We start from the raw sequence: 18,889 nt of genomic DNA on the forward strand, positions 1-18,889 counted from the left end.
ATATTCAATGTACATGAATAATAACTTCCCATGAGTGCATGTGGGGTGGGGGTGAGGGTGGGGAATCACATGGAGCTAATAGTAGTACTGTCCCATGGTGTGAGAGTAAAGTTTCTCTCTCACTGACACTTTCTCTCAATTTCACCTCCCCCAGTACGATTCCATTCATAATCTCGATATTTAAACCAGAAAGTTATTATGGACAATCCAAAATAACCCAAGGATCATGCTAAAGTTCTACCAATGAGCAGCTTCTTACTGAAGGACTGAAGGAATTAAACAGAAGGCACAGTAGCACTGAAAGCTTTCAGATCATAGTAATCTTTTTGTGTACATATGTGTGTGTGTGTCCCTCACTTTCTTTCTTGTTGTTAAAAATGTATGCTGAACAAATAGAAAATCCTTATTTGTCATCTTTCCCTTTAGTTTTACTGTATACCATCTCTCAAACACTGGCCAGGATCTCATTTTCTCTCTTTCACCTCTCTTCTTGGTTAAAGGATGCCAGGGCTCTCTGCTCAACAGCAGTATTGATCTGGTTTTCTTTCTGCAGTTGCACAGTCTCCATTTGGTGATACCTGGAGATTATTTTATTTTTGGCTTAATTTCTCAGTAATTATTCTCATGGTACTTTCACACTAATCCTTTTTTAGTAATGGGTGGCATATTTTGAAAGCTGAGAAATAGAAACTGTTATCGTTATGGTTTCAATTTTCAAAAGATCATTTGTTTTACCAACTGATACATCCTTTGATTCATTTCTAGTATTCAAATAATGATTTATGATGCTCTGTCAACATTAGGAATGCATTTCGTTTAAGATACTACAGGCATAAGTCTTTTCCTGTTGTTTCCAGTAGAACAATCAGAAATGGGCAAATTATTAAACTTTCTAGATGATATGCGGCATTTGCCTTTGTGGAATTAATAGTAGGACAGATGAAAAGATTTAAGTTGATGATCAGCTTCTTCAAGGTTCTAATTTATCATGTAACCAAAGGAACCAAGTCTAAATCTATAGTGGAGTTTCTGATGAGTTTTTGGATGGATTTAACTTCCTTAGAATCCACTAGTAGCTCAGAAAAAAGAAAGAAGAGATTTAGCACAAGGGCCAAATAAGGAAGTATAAGGGCAGAGGCAGAGGGAAACCATTACATTACTTTCAAAAGGCCTACTGATTTGGAGGGACAATTTCATGAAAACTTACCTCTTTAATGTACAGTTGACTCTTGAACAACATGGATTTGAAGGTCCACTTATATGCAGATTATTTTTAATAAGTATACTTAAAAGTGTTTTGTAGATTTATAACAAATTCAAAATACATTTTCATTCCTTTAGCTGATTTTATTGTAAGAATACAACAATATATAATATGTATAACATATAAAATACATGTTTATATTATCAGTAAGGCTTCTGGGCAACAGTAGGCTACTCATAAAGTTTTTAGGGCATCAAAACTTATATAATTTTCAACTGCATGGGGATTGGTACCCCCAACTCCTGCATTGTTCAAGGGTTAACTGTGTATGTAACTCAATCCCACATAACTAGTTCAAAATGAAGCTTTAGCTATGTCTAGAAAAATAGAAAAAAACAATAAAGGGCAAGAGGGGAAAATCATTTTAAGGTTAGTGTGAAGCTCGGGGAGTGGCAGGATGGACAGTCAAGGAGATTACAATGCACTTAGGTTGCTCAGGGTACAGTGAGCAGGGCAGTTTATGTGGAACAAGAAGTGCCACATGAATGATGCTGTAATAAACATATGCTCACATCTCCTAATACATGGGAAAAATTTTCTCCTGGGTTTCTGGTATGGAGTTGCTGAGTCAGAAAGAATATGAATGCTCAACTTCCCAAGACAATCTCAGACTGTTTTCTAAAATGACTGTACCAATTTATACCACCATTAGCAATATTTAAGAGATCCTGTAGATTCACATCCTCTCAAATGCTTGGTAGTGTTTGAATTTTTGTCTATCAAATGGGTGTAAAATGGTACGTCAGTATGCTATTGATCTTCATTTCCCATGATAATGAGGATTTTTTGTATGTGTAAGCCATATACATTTCTTTTTCTATCAAATGCCTGTTTGTGTCTTTCTCTCATTCTTCTTTTGAGTTATTTACAGGTATTCATTTTCCCATGCTGAATCTGATGTCTGTCATTACCATTTTCTGCTCTCAAATCTCAGTGTACACAGAGAACTACAGGGTCCATGTTCTCTGACTCCACAGAGAACTGGAGACAAACTCAGAAAACAGGAACACTGACGTATGAAAACACTTTCCTAACTACCAGAATGCCACATTCCTCATAGGGCAGTGATAAATACCTGAATTTGACTATATTCTCAGAGGATAAACTGTCTAAACTAAAAGACAAACTAGGAAAGGACACTGGAAAGACCGATTCTTTGAAGCTGGAGATACAGCTGAGATTGAGATGGAGGTACATATATATCTGGAATTTTAGGCAACCACATTTGTAACCATAAAACCAATACTATGCTAATATGTTCTACTTTTCATTTGGAAAGATCACTTAATGAAAATCAAACACTAAAACCTAATTCTGGAAGTAAGAAAGAAGAAAAGATATAATCTTGGAAACTAACCTCAATGGCAAGAACATACCTGCTACAACTCATTACATTGCCCGAGCGCTCAAATGATGCAATTTCTTCACTTGTCAAGCCAATTTCACCTCTTCATGGTATACGTTTTCCAGCCTTTACATATTCATTCATAGCTGCACCTTCACCAGGTAGCAGAGCATGGCCATAGCTACAAAGTAATTCAGAATTCAGGAAAGGTCCATTACAAAAAGGTGATCTTCTAAAGAAAGCATAAAAAAACCACTTTCTCTCACAAAACAGTAGGGATAACTGTTGCTGAGGGCAGCATGCTGGGAAACCCAATATTACTTTAATTAGTGAACATTGCACTGTGACCTATATATCTATCCAGAAATGCAGACATACTTTGGAAGAACAAAAGAACTATGATATTGAGTACAGATTCATGGTTTACAATTACGGATCAACTTATCCCTATAGACCTTGAGTTTATGGCTTCTGCATCTAGTGAATTCCTTTTCCCTTAAAAAAAAGTAAAGAAATAATATATCTCTGGAAGCAACCAAAGTGTCCATCAACAGATGAATGAATAAAGAAGATGTGATATATATATAGACAATATAATATTATTCACCCATAAAAAAAGAAAGAAACCTGACCATTTGTGACAACATGGACAAATAAACCAGGCAGAGAAAGAAAAGTACCATATGACTTATTTGTAGTATCTAAAAACAATACAAAACAAAATGAACAAAACAGCAGTAGACTCAGAGACACACAGCTAAGTGACTGGTGGTTACCATGGGGGAAGGGTTGGGGTGGGTGAGTGGGGAGGGTGAGAGAGATAAAAGGGCACAAAAATCTCAATCATAATATAAATAGGTCACGGGGATGGAAGTGCAGCCTGGAGAATATAGTCAATGATTCTGTAACATCTTCCTATGTTGACAGATAGTAACTGCACTAGTTGGGGTGAGGATTTAATAAGGTGTGTAACTTCTGCAGTAATATGCTGTGTACTTGAAACCAACATAATATTGTGTATCAACTATACTTCAATAAAAAAGAAAAATATATATCAAATTTACATACCTTTTAGACTTATAACCAATAATAATGCTATATAATAACAACTATTAACATTCATTCAAGGGGACTTTAAAAACTACCATCCCTTCATTTAATTCATTGAATACTTCTTGAATACCAATTAAACTCAAAGTCTGTAATACAAAAGTAATCTCTTCTCTTGCAGAATTTACATATTGATAAGGATATTAATAGCAACCCAAAATAGAATATGCAATTCACTGCACAAAAGAAACAAAAAATGCTGTGAAGACTACAGAATTAAAGAGGGGTAGGAATCATACCTACCTATGGAGGAAAGGTACTGGGAATCTGCACATGCCCCGTCCTTTTGAAAAGGGCTTTGACGGAAGGTAAGGATTTTAACAGGGCGAGATTGGAGGCAGTAAAGAAACCAGGGCTGGGAATAGAAGGGAAGGCATGTTGGGAGAAGAAATAAGGAGAACAAGGCACAAAGTCGGAAAGTGAACAGTAAATACAGGGAAGTTTCAGTTCTTCTCAGTTGGAACCTGGGGTATAAACAAAGGAGTAGAAGGAGATAAGCTTAGAAAGGTAAGTTAGGGCCATACTTTTGGGAAGGTACTTTAGATATTATAAATATACTGTTACTTACTTCAGAAGTTTATCATCTTGAGAGACAAGTGTTTTTGGAGCCTCTGGGCCAACTAAATCTGAGAGTCCTTCAGGCTCTGCTTGAAGGATGTTCAGAAACATACTCACACTTTGACTACTCGGTTAGTATGCTTCCTGGGTTTTGAATCTGGGTCTATCAGAAGCAACCTACTTAACAATCATTCCAGGGGTACCCCAGAAACTCTTCTTGAGAAGCTTTAGAGCTTGAATCACTGGAATCTTTCTGCTCTTCTTTGACTTCTTTTTCTTGAATTTCTTCCTGTAATGATTATAATTTGATACAAATTGACTTAATATTCCCATGTTAAAGGCCATCTCATTTTTTCAAGGCAATGAAAAGACTGATTAAAATGATGTAAATTATCATTCTTATTCAAACTTGTAAAATAATTTTAATTAAAAATTTTTTTCTAACTTCTTTAACTAAATCATGTTTCCCTATTAAAAAGATCCCTACAGGGGCAAATGAAATACAATTTTCATGTTACAGAAAGACAATAGAAATAAAGTGTTTAAAAAACAGCTTTTACCAATTTGAGCATCAATAATTTAAAGTGTAATAGCTTAAAAATATATCAAATGTGTTTTCATAATGATAGCAAATCATTATTTTGAAAACTCATAAAACAAAAAAAAATTGAAGTAAGCTATTATCGTGCCCTTCTTATATAAGCTATATTTCATGGTAACCAAATAGCCGATAGAAGGCTTCTCTTATAGAATTATGCTACCTAATAAATGAAGAATGTAGGCCAGAATTAGACTATCAATATTTTGCAATCCCACTTAGGCAATGACCATCAATGGCTGTTAGTATGACAAAGAGAGACAACCAGACATTATTTTCCTCCTGATAGAAGTATGCAATACCAGCTAAAAAGTACTCCTGCCAAAAATTTACATCTGAACTCCATCAAGTCTCTAGACCTAACTATCAATCTATAGGAAACACAAAAGCCAGAGAACATGTTAAAAGGACACTATTAGACTATGATCAGCAAAATCCATACTGCAGGAAATTCTAAGGTAAATGATTGTATTTCTTCAATGAATAAAATGCAGGGACAGAAAGGGGAACCTATTGATTTAAAGAGATGTACAAGATATATCAACCAATTGCACTTTGGGTCCCAATTTGTATAAACTGGACAAAAAACTGAGAACTGGCAAATTACTGTAAAATATTTCAGACATGATAATAGTATTGTGGTTAGGTTTTTTTAAAAAACAATGTCTATCTTTTAGAGAAACATGCTGGTTTTTGGATGAAATGATATCTGGGATTGATTTCAAAATAATAGGGGCAATGGTGACTTCCCATGAGTTGATAATTATCAAGCTGGGTGATGGTTACATGGGGGATCATCATATTATTTTACTTAATATCTTACATAATTTTATATATATTTGAACTTTTCATAATAAAAAATGAAAGACAAACTGACAATTTGCGTTTCTTTTTTTCCTTTTTCTTGGCTTTCTTTGCTCTTCTTTTTGCATCTTCATCTGCAAATTAAACCACATTATAGTTAAAAAATTTAAACTCCAAAACCCCAAAACTTTTGAGTAGATAAATATCCTATTGCCCTATTTGTTAAAACATAGAAATTAATTCAAACATTTATTGCTACTCATCAACAAATGTGCTAGGCATTGGGGACACAGAATTAAAGTCACACTAAGTATTCAGTGATACAGGACATTATTATTAATTGTATTGTATGAGATAAAAGTATTGTGATTAAGTAGGAAATGTCTTTGTGTTCTAGAGGTGTATATAGAAATATTTAGGATGGTACAGTGATATTTGTAATTTACTTTCAGTATCTCCACAAAAACTCACATTTGAAACAAATATGTCAAAATGCTAACAAATGTTAAACCTTGGGTGCTCTGGGCATATAGAGGAGTCTCAAAAGCAGGCTGATTTGGGGAGGGTGATTGAGGAATGGTTGCCCAGGAGAAGGTGATTCTTAAGCTAGTTCTTTCAAAACCAGGTTTTTAAAAAAGCAATGCACACCCATTGCTGAGATGAGTAAGCCAAGCCACATGGAGGGAGGGTCTGGTGTCGTGGGCAGATAAGACTCTCTGTGCCAAGTAACAGAATCAAGAGAAAGGCCATGGAATACTGAGGAGACAGAAAGTAGTTCTCAGGCTACAGGATGCTGCAAGAGAGAGACCCAGGTCTATGTGATTACTGAGGCATCGGTCAGGACCCAACTTCACCCTGACGGCTATGGAGAGCTACTGAAGGACTTTAAGTAGGGGACTGACCTGCTAGGATTTGTGCTTTACAGAAGTTCAGTCTTCCGGCAGTGAGGAAGGAAAGTGACAAGGGGGGCCAGGAAACCCTGGTGACATCAGCGGAAGGAGCACCTTTGTGTCATGTGTCCCCAGTGGAGGCCCCCTCTGTCCAGCATCAGCCAGGAGAGGGCACAAAAGGATGGCTTATTGTGATGTGCCACCCTACAGGAGGTGTCTTTCACAATCAGCTGCCGGGAAGGGGTCTTTTACAATGTGCCTTTTTGAAAACTGCACAAAGGTGCCCACTGAGTGTGAGAATTTCACAGAAGAGCTGCTCTGCTGAGCAGACACAGCCTGTATGGTTTGGTTCAGCACCACGTGTCTCAGAACCCAACCCCAACTTGCTCCCATGCCACATGCCTTGTGCGATTACACACAACCAATCTGGAGCCATACTGCTTAGGTGTGAATCCCAACTGTGTGTCCCTGAGTGCGGTACTTGGAAACTGCTCTATGCCTCCATTTCCCATCTCTAAGATGTATCCAACAGTTACCACTGTGTGTACTGAACAGCAATAGTGAATATCAAGTACTAAGCAGGGTTGCTGGCACAGTGAGTGAGTGTTCATAAACTCTTGTCCCTTATTGTTGTTTTTAAAACCTTCCTCTAAAATAAGCTTTAAGAACCACAACTTGGTTTGAAGCTAGGTTTGGAGAATGATGCTGTCTTTCTTACCACTGGAGTCCATTTCAGAATCAGAGTTACTGTTACTATCATCAGAATACTTCTTATGTTTTCTTTTAGATGAGTTTTTCTTTCTCATTTTCTTGGACCTTTCTTTTGAATGACTAGATTTCTTCTTCTTCTTTTCTTCTACATAAAGCAGAAATAAAAAACTTACTTCTAAAGAGGAATTTCTGAGTATCAATTTTATTATATTTGAAATACTGAAAAGGAATATATGACAGGCAATTTGAATAAAAGCAACGTCCAATATTCAACTATATATAAATGTGTTTTGTAACTCCTCAATAAAAAAAGCTCTGTATTTAAAGAATACCTTCTGAGGTAGAAGACGAAGTGGTACTTTTCTTTGGCCCTTCGTCCTCCACTGGTGTATGTTCATCAGAGGTGAATTTAAAGAAAACAGTTATAAGCATCAGAAAAGTGATGAAATATAGACCATGGAGTATAAAAGTATAGGCTTGAAAATTTTCAGAAACAAACTGATTGAGAAATATTAAAAGCAAGCACTGGACTGCATTTACAATTGTACAGTTCAAGGATCTACCACCTTCATAATAACATAATAATTGTTTACATTGCATAATGCCTTAGAGTCTACAAAGTGCTATTTACTGAGTGAAAGCAGCACATGGGATTAGTATTTTCAAAAGAAACCACCGGGTGAAGGTCATGAACCATAAGGAAACTCAAAGAACTGTAGTCAAGAAGGCTGTGGGAGGACTTCCTAACTCTATTCTCTTTGTGCAAAGGCCACACGGCAGAGCAGCACCTGTCTGTCTCCCCAGAGCATGAAGCACCTGACATAATACAGCAGAAGATATCATTCTGTTGCAAAAAATTCTGAAAATGGGCATTATTAAAATTCTACAATAATTTAAAAGGGAATTTCTATATCATATAATCTTTTCCTCTGAAGATCACATCTGGAACAATTCAGGTATTGCCTAGAAATTATTTTTAGGGTTCCTTCCAACTCTAATATTTCGAGTGCAGATTCTGAGTGTTTTCCAAAAGCTGTAAGAATAACTTTAGATAATAATGCTTTATCACCCTGTCACAAATGACAAGTTTACTTGTCAAACTCACTGTATCAACTCAACCTAAAGATGACACAGAAATGGAAGACAGGGAAGAAGCTTATGAACAGCACCAATGAGAAAAAAAGTTAGGAAAAAGAGAAAGCATTAAGCCTTCAGATAATTTGATATAGCAAAATCTTCTGAACAAAACCATACTGGTATATTCATTTAAAAAATGCCTCTAGGAATAGAATAGAGAGCTCAAAAATAAATCTACTCATATACGGTCAATTAGTTTACAACAAAGGAGGCAAGAATACACAATCGGGAAGGACAGTCTTTTCAATAAATGGTACTGGGGAAACTGGACAGCCATATGCAAATGAATGAAAATGGAACACTATCTCACACAAACATTATTCAAAATGGATTAAAGATTTGAATCTAAAACCTAAAAACCATAAAACTCCCAGAAAGAAACATGGGTGGTTAGTTCCTTGACATCCTTGACAGATGTTTTTAAATATGACACCAAAAGCATAAGCAAAGAAAGAAAAAATAAGCAAGTGGGACTGTATCAAGCTAAAAACTTCTTTACAGCAAAGGCAACTATCAACAATAAATATACATTGGGAGAAATTATTTGCAAATCATGTATCTGATAAGGGGTTAATATCCAAAATATGTAAAGAACTCATAGAATTCAATAGTAAAAAAACAAAAATAAACTAATCACGAGGATAAAAGTACAGGATAGGGAATACAGTCAAGAATAGTGTAGTATCTTTGTGTGACAGCTTATCAGAGTGAGCATTTAGTAATGTATTTAATTTTTGAATCACTATGTTTTATGCCAGAAACCAATGTAATATTGTATATCAACTACACTTCAATAAGAAAAAATAGCAATAGCAAAAATCCATTCAATCCAATTAAAAAATGATTAGAGGATCTGCATAGAAATTTTCCCAAAGAAGATATATAGATGGCAAACAGATACACGAAAAGATGCTTACTTTCAGTAATTATCAGGGAAATGCAGATAACATCTCACACCTGTTAGAGTAGCTATTACCAAAAACCCAAGAAATAACAAGTGTTGGTGAGAATGTGGAGAAAAGTGAACCCTCATGTAATGTTGGTGGGAATGTAAATTGGTACAGCCACTATGGAAAACAGGTTCCTTAAAATTTTTAATGGAGGTTCCTTAAAAATTAAAAATACAACCACTATATAGTCCAGAAATTCCACTTCCAGGTATTTATCTGAAGAAAACAAAACACCATCTTGAAAAGATATATGCATCCCCATGTTCACAGCAACATTATTTACAATAGGTGAGATACGGAAACAATGTAAGTGTCCACTGGTGGATGAGTGAATGAAGAAAATGTTGTATAGAAGAGGGGATCAACATGGCCGAATAGGAATATCGTGAGCTTATTTCCTTCCATGGACACACCAAAATCTTCAACTACCTATAGAGCTACTATACCTGAGAAAAAAACAGAAGACTAGCAGAACAGATCTTATACAACCAAGGACATAAAGGAAAAGCCACAGTGAGACAGGCAGGAGGAATAGAGACATGGTCTAGTCAGAATGTACACCCCCGGGGTGGTGACCCACAAGGAGGAGGGATAAGATGACCACAGAGACCCTCTCTAAGGAACAAGAGGTCCAAGCCCAACAGCCTGGTGGACCTGCACTGGGAAGATGAGCACCCATAATGTCTGGCTTTGAAAACCAATAGGACTTATGTCAGGGATACCCAGAGGGAAGAAAGAAACTCTTAAATGGTGTGCATACAATGTCCCTTGCTCCGAATCTCAGTGCAGAGGCAGCATTTTGAAAAGTTCCTGGATTACACATGAAAGAAACCTATTGACTAATCTTGGGGTATGTGCAGGCAGGGCAGGGATCTATTGCAATTTTCTCTTGGGATGGAAATGTTGATGGACACCTTTTTTTTTTCACATCCCTTCTACCAGGCTTGCCTGGTGCTGGCAGGTGCCATTTATGACCTGTCTATCAACTGGAACCGTTTGCATGTCCTTGGTGTTCCCCTGAAGAATTGTCTCACTAACCTGCCTGCCCTGGCACTCCTCCCAATTAGCTCTTCACCCTGCCACACCTGGTGGATGACCCTGGCCAGCACCAGTACAGCTGCTAAGTGGCTAAGTGTTCCCACCCCAGAGTATCAGCCCTATACACTAGAACACCTGCAACATTCATAGCTGGACCTCACAGCCACCCACACACCAGAGGCCTGCTCCACACAACAGTGCCAGTAGCTGTTGCAGATGGGCCTCATGGCCAGTTGCACTGAAGGCCAACCCTGCCCACCAGTGGGCTGCAGCAACTGCAGATGGGCCAGATGCCAGCCTCACACCCAGCATGTTGTAGCACTCACTGTCAGGCCTAGTAGACAGTGGACCAGGGCACAGCCCTGTGCATCAGCATGTCTACACCAGCTGTGACCCAGGCACAACAGGAGGGTGTATGCAGCTGACACAGAGGACTCCCCTGTGTTACCTGACTCAAGTGATCAGGGAGGTCTGCACTAGGAGGCCCCATAGGACATCTTCTGCATTAAGCCACTCCTTTAAGAACAGGAAATATACCTAATCTACCTAATACATAGAAACAAAGACAGAGAATCAGACAAAATGAGGAAATCAGTATACTCCAAAGGGAAGGTAAGCCAAAAACCTCAGAGAAAGAACTGAATGAAACAGAGGATAAGCAATCCACCAGATAAAGAGTTCAAAGTAGTGGTCATAAAGATGCTCACCAAACTCAGGAGGAAAATGGATGGACACAGTGAGAACTTTAAAGAAGAGATAAAAAATATTATTAAAAAAACATTCAGAGCTAAATAGTAAGTAAAATGAAAAACACATTAGAGAGGATATTTATATTAGAGCACATATAAATACCTATGGGAAAATATATTTGCAACTGATAAATCCAATAAGGGGTGAATATCCAACGTATTGGTGGAACTGAATACACATTTGTCTGTCTATTTAGTTGGCCAACAAAACAGAAAAGATGCTCCACATCACTAATCATCTGAGAAATGCAAATCACAAATACACTGAGCTATCACCTCACACCTGTCAGAATGGCCACTATCCAAAAGACAGGAAACAGCAACTGTTGGCAAGAATGCGGAAGAAAGGGAACTCTTGTGCACTGTTGGTGGAAATGCAAAATGGTGTAGCCACTGTGAAAAACAATATGGATATTACTCAAAAAATGATTAACAGCAATATCATACAATCCAGTAATTCCACTACTGTATTTACCTGAGGAAAATGAAAATATTAATTTGAAAATGTACATGAACCTATATGGTTATTGCAACATTTTTTACAATAGCCAGGATATGGAACCCACCTAAGTGTCCATCGATTGATGAATGGATAAAGATGTGGCACATGCACACAAAGGAATATAACTCAGCCATAAAAAAGAATGAAATCTTGCTATTTGAGACATGATGGATGGACCTAGAGGGTATTAAGCTAGGTGGAATAAGTCAGACACAGAAACACAAATACCATATGATTTCACTTGCAAGTGGGATTAAAAAAAAAAAAACCTAGAAAAAGACTCATAAATACAGAGAACAAACTGGTGGCTGTCAGAGGGGTGGGGAGTGGGGAAAGTGAAATAAATGACGGGGATTAAGAAGTACGAATTTCCAGTTAAAAATATATAAATCATGGGGAATATAGCCAATAATATTGTAATACATTTGTAGGGTGACAGATGGTAACAACACTTATCATGATGAGCATTTTGTAATGTATATAAATATCAAATCACTATGCTGTACACCTGTAACTAGTATGTCAAATACATGTCAATAAAAAAGATTTTTTTAAATTAAGAGGGTGATCAACAGTAGATTAAATGATGCAGAAGAATGGCTAAGTGATCTGAAATGTACAGTAGTGAAACAGGAAAAAAAATTAATTGAAAATATTAAGCTTAAGGGACCTTTGGGACATCAAACATACTAACATTCATATTAACAGAGTTTCAGAAGAATGAAAGAAACAGAAAACCTATTTGAGGAAATAATGTCTAAAAGCTTTCCAAACTTGACGAAGTAGACATCCGAGTCCAGGAAGCAAAGAGAGTCCCAAATAAGGTGAACCAAAAGTGACTCACGTGCCACACACTACAATCAACATGTAAACAGTTGAAGATAAGAGAATCTTAAAAGCAGTAAGAGAAAAACAACTAGTTACACATAAGTGTACCCCAAAAACACTATGAACTAATTTAAAAAAAATTTTGAAGTACTTTGTTGTATAGTTGATATACAATATCACAATGGTTTCAAGCATTCAGTACAGTGATTCAACAGTTATACACATCATTCAATCCTCTAACCAACTAGTGTGATTACTACCTGTCAACACAGAAATGTTACAGAATTGACTGTATTCTCTATGCTATACTCTCATCCCTGATTTTGTGCCTCTTTATCCACCACCACATATTTCACCCATCAACCCCAAACTTTCCCCCATGGTAACCACAAGTCACTTCTCAGTGTCTCAGAGTCTATTGTTTTGTTTTGTTTGTTTGGTTGTTAGAGTCCACATACAAGTGAAATCATATGGCATCTTTTCTGCCTGGCTTATTTCACTTGGCATAATACCCTCTAAGTCCATCCATGTTGTTGCAAATGGAAGAATTTCTTTCTTTTTTATGCTTTGAGTAATATTTCATTGTATATATGTACCATATGTTCTTTATCCATTCAACTATTGACAGACACTTAGGTTACTTCCATATCTTGGCTACTGTAAATAACATGAAACAAACATGGGGTACATATATCTTTTTGAATCAGAGATTGTGATTTTTTCAGCTAAATTCTTAGAAGTGGAATTACTGAGTCATACGGTATTTCTACTTTTAGTCTTTTTAGGAATCTCCATACCGCTTTCCACCATGGCTGCACCAATTTATATTCCCACCAGCAGTGTAGGAGGTTTCCCATTTCTCCACATCCTCGCAATACTTGTTATTTCTTGAATGAGCTGAATTATCAGCAGAAACTTTACAGGCCAGAAAGGAGTAGCATGATACATTCAATACACTGGAAAAAAATTTACAACCAACACTGTTCTACACAGCAAGGTTCTCACTCAGTATTGAAGGAGAAATAGGGAGTTTCCCAGAAAAGAAAAAGCTAAAGGAGCTTATCAGCACCAAACCAGCCCTTTAACAAATGTTAAAGGGACTTACGTAATGGAAAAGAAAAGGCCATACCTAGAAACAGAAAAATCATGAAAGGAAAAGCACCATGGCAAAGATAAACATATAGTAAAAATAGTGGATCAACCACCTACAAAGCTAGCATGAAGGTGAAAAGATAAAAGTAGTTAAGTTAATTATATCCACAGTAATTACTTAAAAGATACACAAAATAATAGGATGTAAAATATGATACCAAATACATAAAACATGGGTGGGGTGAGGCAAGTAAACATGTAGTGCATTTAGAATGTGTTGGAACTTAAGTGACCATCACCTTATAAAAGACAGCTCTATACATATGATGTTATATATGAACCTCATGGTAACAACAAACCAAATACCTATAATAAATTAACAAAAAGTGAAGGAAAACAACATAACACTAACGAAAGCCATCAAATAACAAGAGAAAAAAACAAGAAAGAAGAACTACAAAAACAGCCAGAAAACAATTAATCAAATTACTTTCAATGTAAATGGACTAAATGCTCCAAGCAAAAGACACTGTGCGACTGAATGGATAAAAAAACGGAAGCAATCTATATGCTGCTTACAAGAGATGGACTTCAAACCTAAAGACACAAACAGACTAAATGTGAAGGTGCTGAAGTGATAGAACTTTCAATCTGAATGTGTAAAGCTGGGGTAGCAATACTTACATCAGACAAAATAGACTTTGAAACAGAGACTGTAACTGTAACTGATAAGAGGGATAATCTAAGAAGAGGTTGTAATAACTGTAAACACCTAGGAATCCAACATAGGGATAGCTAAATATATAAATAATAACAGGAATAAAGGGAGAATTTGACAGTAATACAGTTAATAGTAGGGGACTTTAACACACCATTTACATCAATAGATAGATCATCCAGAAAGAAAATCAGTACGGAAACACTGGCTTTGAACAACACATTAGACCAAATGGACTTAACTTATACAGAACATTACATCCAAAACAGCAGAACACACATTCTTTTCAAATGCACATGGAACAGTCTCCAGAACAAATCACATATTAGGCCACAAATCCAGTCTCAATAAATTTTAAAAAATCGAAATCACTGAAATAAACTTAGGAAGACTGAAAATTTTCTGACCATGATACTATGAAACTAGAAATCAATTACAAGGAAAAAATTGGAAAAAAACACGAATAGATGGAAGTTAAACAGCATGTTACTAAACAACCAGTGGGTCAAAGAAAAATCACAGGAAATTAAAAAGTACTTCTAGGATAATGAAGATAGAGAGACAATGGTTCAAAATCTTTGGGATGCAAAAATAACAGTTCTAAGAGGGAATAGCAATGCAGTCCTACCTAAAGAAACAAGAAAAATCTCAAATAAACAATCTAACCTTACACCTAACCAAATTAGAAAGAAAAAGATCACCCAAAGTTAGTAAAGGGAAGAATAAAAAAGATCAAAGTAGAAATAAATGAAATAGAGACTAGAAAACAACATCAAAAAAATCAATAAAACTAAGAGCTGGTTCTTTGAAAAGATAAACAAAATTGTAAACTTTTAGTAAGGCTCATCAAGAAAAGAGAGAGGACTCAAAATCAGAAATAAAGGAAGAGAAGTTACAACTGACACCACAAAAGTACAAATGGTTATAGGAGATTACTATAAAATTATATGTCAACAAATTGGACAATCAAGAAGAAATGGATAAATTCTTATAAACCTGCAATCTTCCAAGTCTGAAAAAGAAAATCTGAACAGACCAATTACTAGTAACAAAATTGAATTGGTAATCAAAAACTATCAAGAAACAAATTCAAGAACCAGATGGCTTTATAGGGGAATTCTACCAAACATTTAGAGAGTTAATACCTATCCTTAAAGTATTCCAAAAACTTGAGGAAGGAAAGCTTCCACATTCATTCTATGAGGCCAGCACCACCTTGATAACAAAACCAGACAAAGATAGTACAAAAAAGTTACAGACCAATATCTCTACTGAACATAGATGCAAAAATCCTCAACAAGAAATATCAGCAAACTGAATTTAAAAATACATTGAAAAGATCATTCATCATCACTAAGTGGGATTTATTACAAAAAACTTTCAATCACTTACTCTGGTTCTGGATTCTTTGGAGAAGTCCTCATACTTCAGAAGCTCCCAATTCTCCAATCCTCTCTCTCTCATTTAATCTCCTAGAAGATATAGGTGTGTAAATTATAACTCCATGGCCTAAATTTTGTTTACTAAATACATCATCAAATTCAAAGAAGTCCAGTTAAGTCCTATTTTCCCTTTACATTTTAAACTTTAAATTTATAAAAACTTTGTGTAAATGTAAACTCAGAGAATTTGATATTTTGAAGGTATTGTCAAATTGTACAGACTACAAAGAGCCTGGGAGGCTGTCAAGTGTGTCCCTTCTGCTGCATGATGGCAGAGCTCCTAGTTGCCCATTTCATCTTCTGCAATGTGACAGAAACAGTTTTACATTTGGAAGTAACTTCATATGCTTATACACATTATTGAGAGTAAATAGAAGTCTCTATTTGTGATTTGGTCAAACATTCCATTTAAAGAAACTCAGGAATCAAAGAAGATAGCTAAAAAATAAAGCATTACAAGTAGAAAATTAAGGGAGCACTGAAAATGAAAGAAACTTTTTAATAAAAATTGTACTAAGTGGCATACAGGGTTTGTTTTCGCTGTTTTCCCTAGTTCCTTTTTAGAAAAGGACTACATTCTCTATCTGCTCTTGGAGGACATGGAAAAATTTTCTCATTTTATTTTTTTTTCTTAATTTTTGCTATCTCTCATAATAAACAAACACAAAAAAGTAGGGCTCAATTACACAAAGTTTAGCTGCATGTGACTCTATTTGTTTAAAAAACACCTTTGCAATATAAATGTAATTTATTTTGGTTTGATTGAGTAAACTAGTGTTTACTTCTTTATTCATGGGAAAAGGTTGTATAATCACACAGTTAGACTCAGGTTACCCCACTGACAAAACAGTCTATAAGGGGACATACTTAAAAACCTGAACCTGGAACCTGCATACCGGGGAAAGAATGCCTGATAGGCAGTAAAGAGCATGCAGTCAAGGTCTCATCCCTGCTGCCACCTGGCTTTAATTGTACTGTTAAGATGAATTATTTATTTTATATGTATTAAATGTACAAATGCAAATTTCACCTGAGAGGTTCCGAACATCCTTTGGTGAGGATTGTCCATTAAGAAGCTGGACGCTTTTTGAATGACACAGTCTGGGGGTAACTTCCTGAAAAATGTTATTTGGGGAGTTATGTTTCCAAACCTAACTCAGGCCTCTTTTTACTTTCTCTGCCCCCATGCACCAAACCCTAACAGTTAACACTTAAGGACTATTTATTATGTTACAGGCCCTAAATTATTACATAGCTCTGAGAGACTTTGTGCTAATTTTATCCCTTTTTAAGTGGTTAAGCAATTAAGCCCACAGGGGTTAAGTAACTTAACACTATTACCTAGGAAAGCACTGATTCAAACTTGGGCGATCTAATTCTGAAGCCTTTCCTCTTCATCACTATGCCTTATTACTTCCCACTTCTGGAGGGAAAAGATTCAAGAAGACATCTCCCAGCTACTGGACATTAACCTGACCCTCAATGCCTGTAATACCTTTATATTTCTTGTTTTTTCTTAAACACAGTACATGTAAAAGCACTTACTACGGTACCTGATAATTTAACACTCAAGCTTTAGATATTAACACTTACACAGCAAATAATTATAACTCTTTCCCTTTCTGCTTCTTAATTTATCCGTTCTTCCACTCCAGTACTCACTCTCCTTATAGGAGACCTGAACACCCTGACCTCATTTTTCATAGTCAAGACTGACAAGGTCTTTGTCAATGAAGGCTGATCTCAACAAGACCTTTCTCAATTTAGGCTAACCTACAGTTTAGAAGATCAGTTTTTCTACATTCAGTCATCTTCTCTCAGAGGCTTTTCTACCCTCCAATTTAAACCCCTTATCTCAGTCTTCCCCAACTCACTAAAAAAAATATTGCCACTTACATATCATGGTATCTCAAACCTGTCTGATCATTCAACAAGTTGCCTGGCACTGCTAATTTTATGATCAATTAAGTAGTGCTCCTCCTTTCCATGAACTTGAGGGGCATAAAAACATGATCGCGAATTATGGCAAAACCAAGCAAACGCTTCAATTCCCGTAGGTCTGGCTCTCGGCCATGTCTGCTACAATAAGGGGGGGGGGACAAGAGGGTAGGGAGAGACCAGGGCACTGAATGATGCGGCCCTCGGGTGGGTGAAAGTCTAAGGGAAGAAAAGGGCGAATAAGGTGTTGTCGCGGGTAGACTGAAGGAAGGGAAGAAAATGGACACAGGCAGGCAGCGAGCACGAAATGCCAACAGTTAGAAAGATGAAAGACGAGGCGGACTCCGAAGGCAGGTGGGCTCCTCACAGCGAAGGTGCGCCCGTGTCACTCACTTCCGCCGCAGGCTCTCCTCCCTCTCCTTGTCCAGAAGGCTAGGCCACGGCTTGTCGCCCCCGGAGGGGCGCGAGTAGCCGCCGTAATAGGCGGACGAGGAGGCAGAAGCGAAGGGGGTGCCCGGTGGCGCAGAGGGCCGCTCTCGAGAGCGTGACCGCGAGCGGGAGCGACAGGACTGGTTTCGGGAGCCTTGGCTGTGGCTATTCCGGTCTCCCGACCGAGAGCAAGAACGCGAGCGCGAGCGGCGGCGCCGCAGGGAGAGGGTGGCTTTATTGGGCTTGGGGCTCTTCAACGAACTGCGGCGTTCCCCACCCGAAGCCTGCGGCCTCCCGCTCCGGGCTGCGCGAACCAGACACCGGAGCCATCACTGCCGCTCGTTCTCCGAAACAGCAGGAGAAACGGGCGCTTACGGAACCGAAGGAGCTCTCAGCTGCCGGGCTGCCGGAACCTTGCAAACAGTTCCGGGTACTTCCGCAAACCCCCCCCTCCCCCCCCGGACCTAGGCCGTCCCCCAGAGGAACAGGATGTGTGTATCGGCATAAAGAGGCCGGTGGAGCAGCGGATCCGTCCATCGTTCCGGTTAGTGAGGCTGCTCACGTCTAAACTGCACAGGAGACCTCGTTCTTTCTTCTGCCTCTGGTTGACCTCCCTGAGGAGGGACGGTTGATTCCAGAACACGTTTCACTGAGCATCGGTATGAACAACAAAGCCAGTGTAATACATATATCTGTCACATGTGTATGTGTGTTGGAGTGTATATATAGGCTTACCTCGTTTTATTTCACTTTGAAGATAATGCGTTTTTACAAATTGAAGGTTTA

The 18,889-nt window shown here is 37.5% G+C and overlaps 1 pseudogene; it reads right to left on the minus strand.

Moving 5' to 3' along the window:
- Positions 1-403: 403 nt before the first annotated feature.
- LOC130682150 (NF-kappa-B-activating protein-like) lies at positions 404-18,433 on the minus strand (annotated as a pseudogene).
- Between the last annotated feature and the right edge of the window lie 456 nt (positions 18,434-18,889).

Source organism: Manis pentadactyla, chromosome Y (genome assembly GCF_030020395.1).
Source record: "Manis pentadactyla isolate mManPen7 chromosome Y, mManPen7.hap1, whole genome shotgun sequence".
NCBI classification, from domain to species: domain Eukaryota; kingdom Metazoa; phylum Chordata; class Mammalia; order Pholidota; family Manidae; genus Manis; species Manis pentadactyla.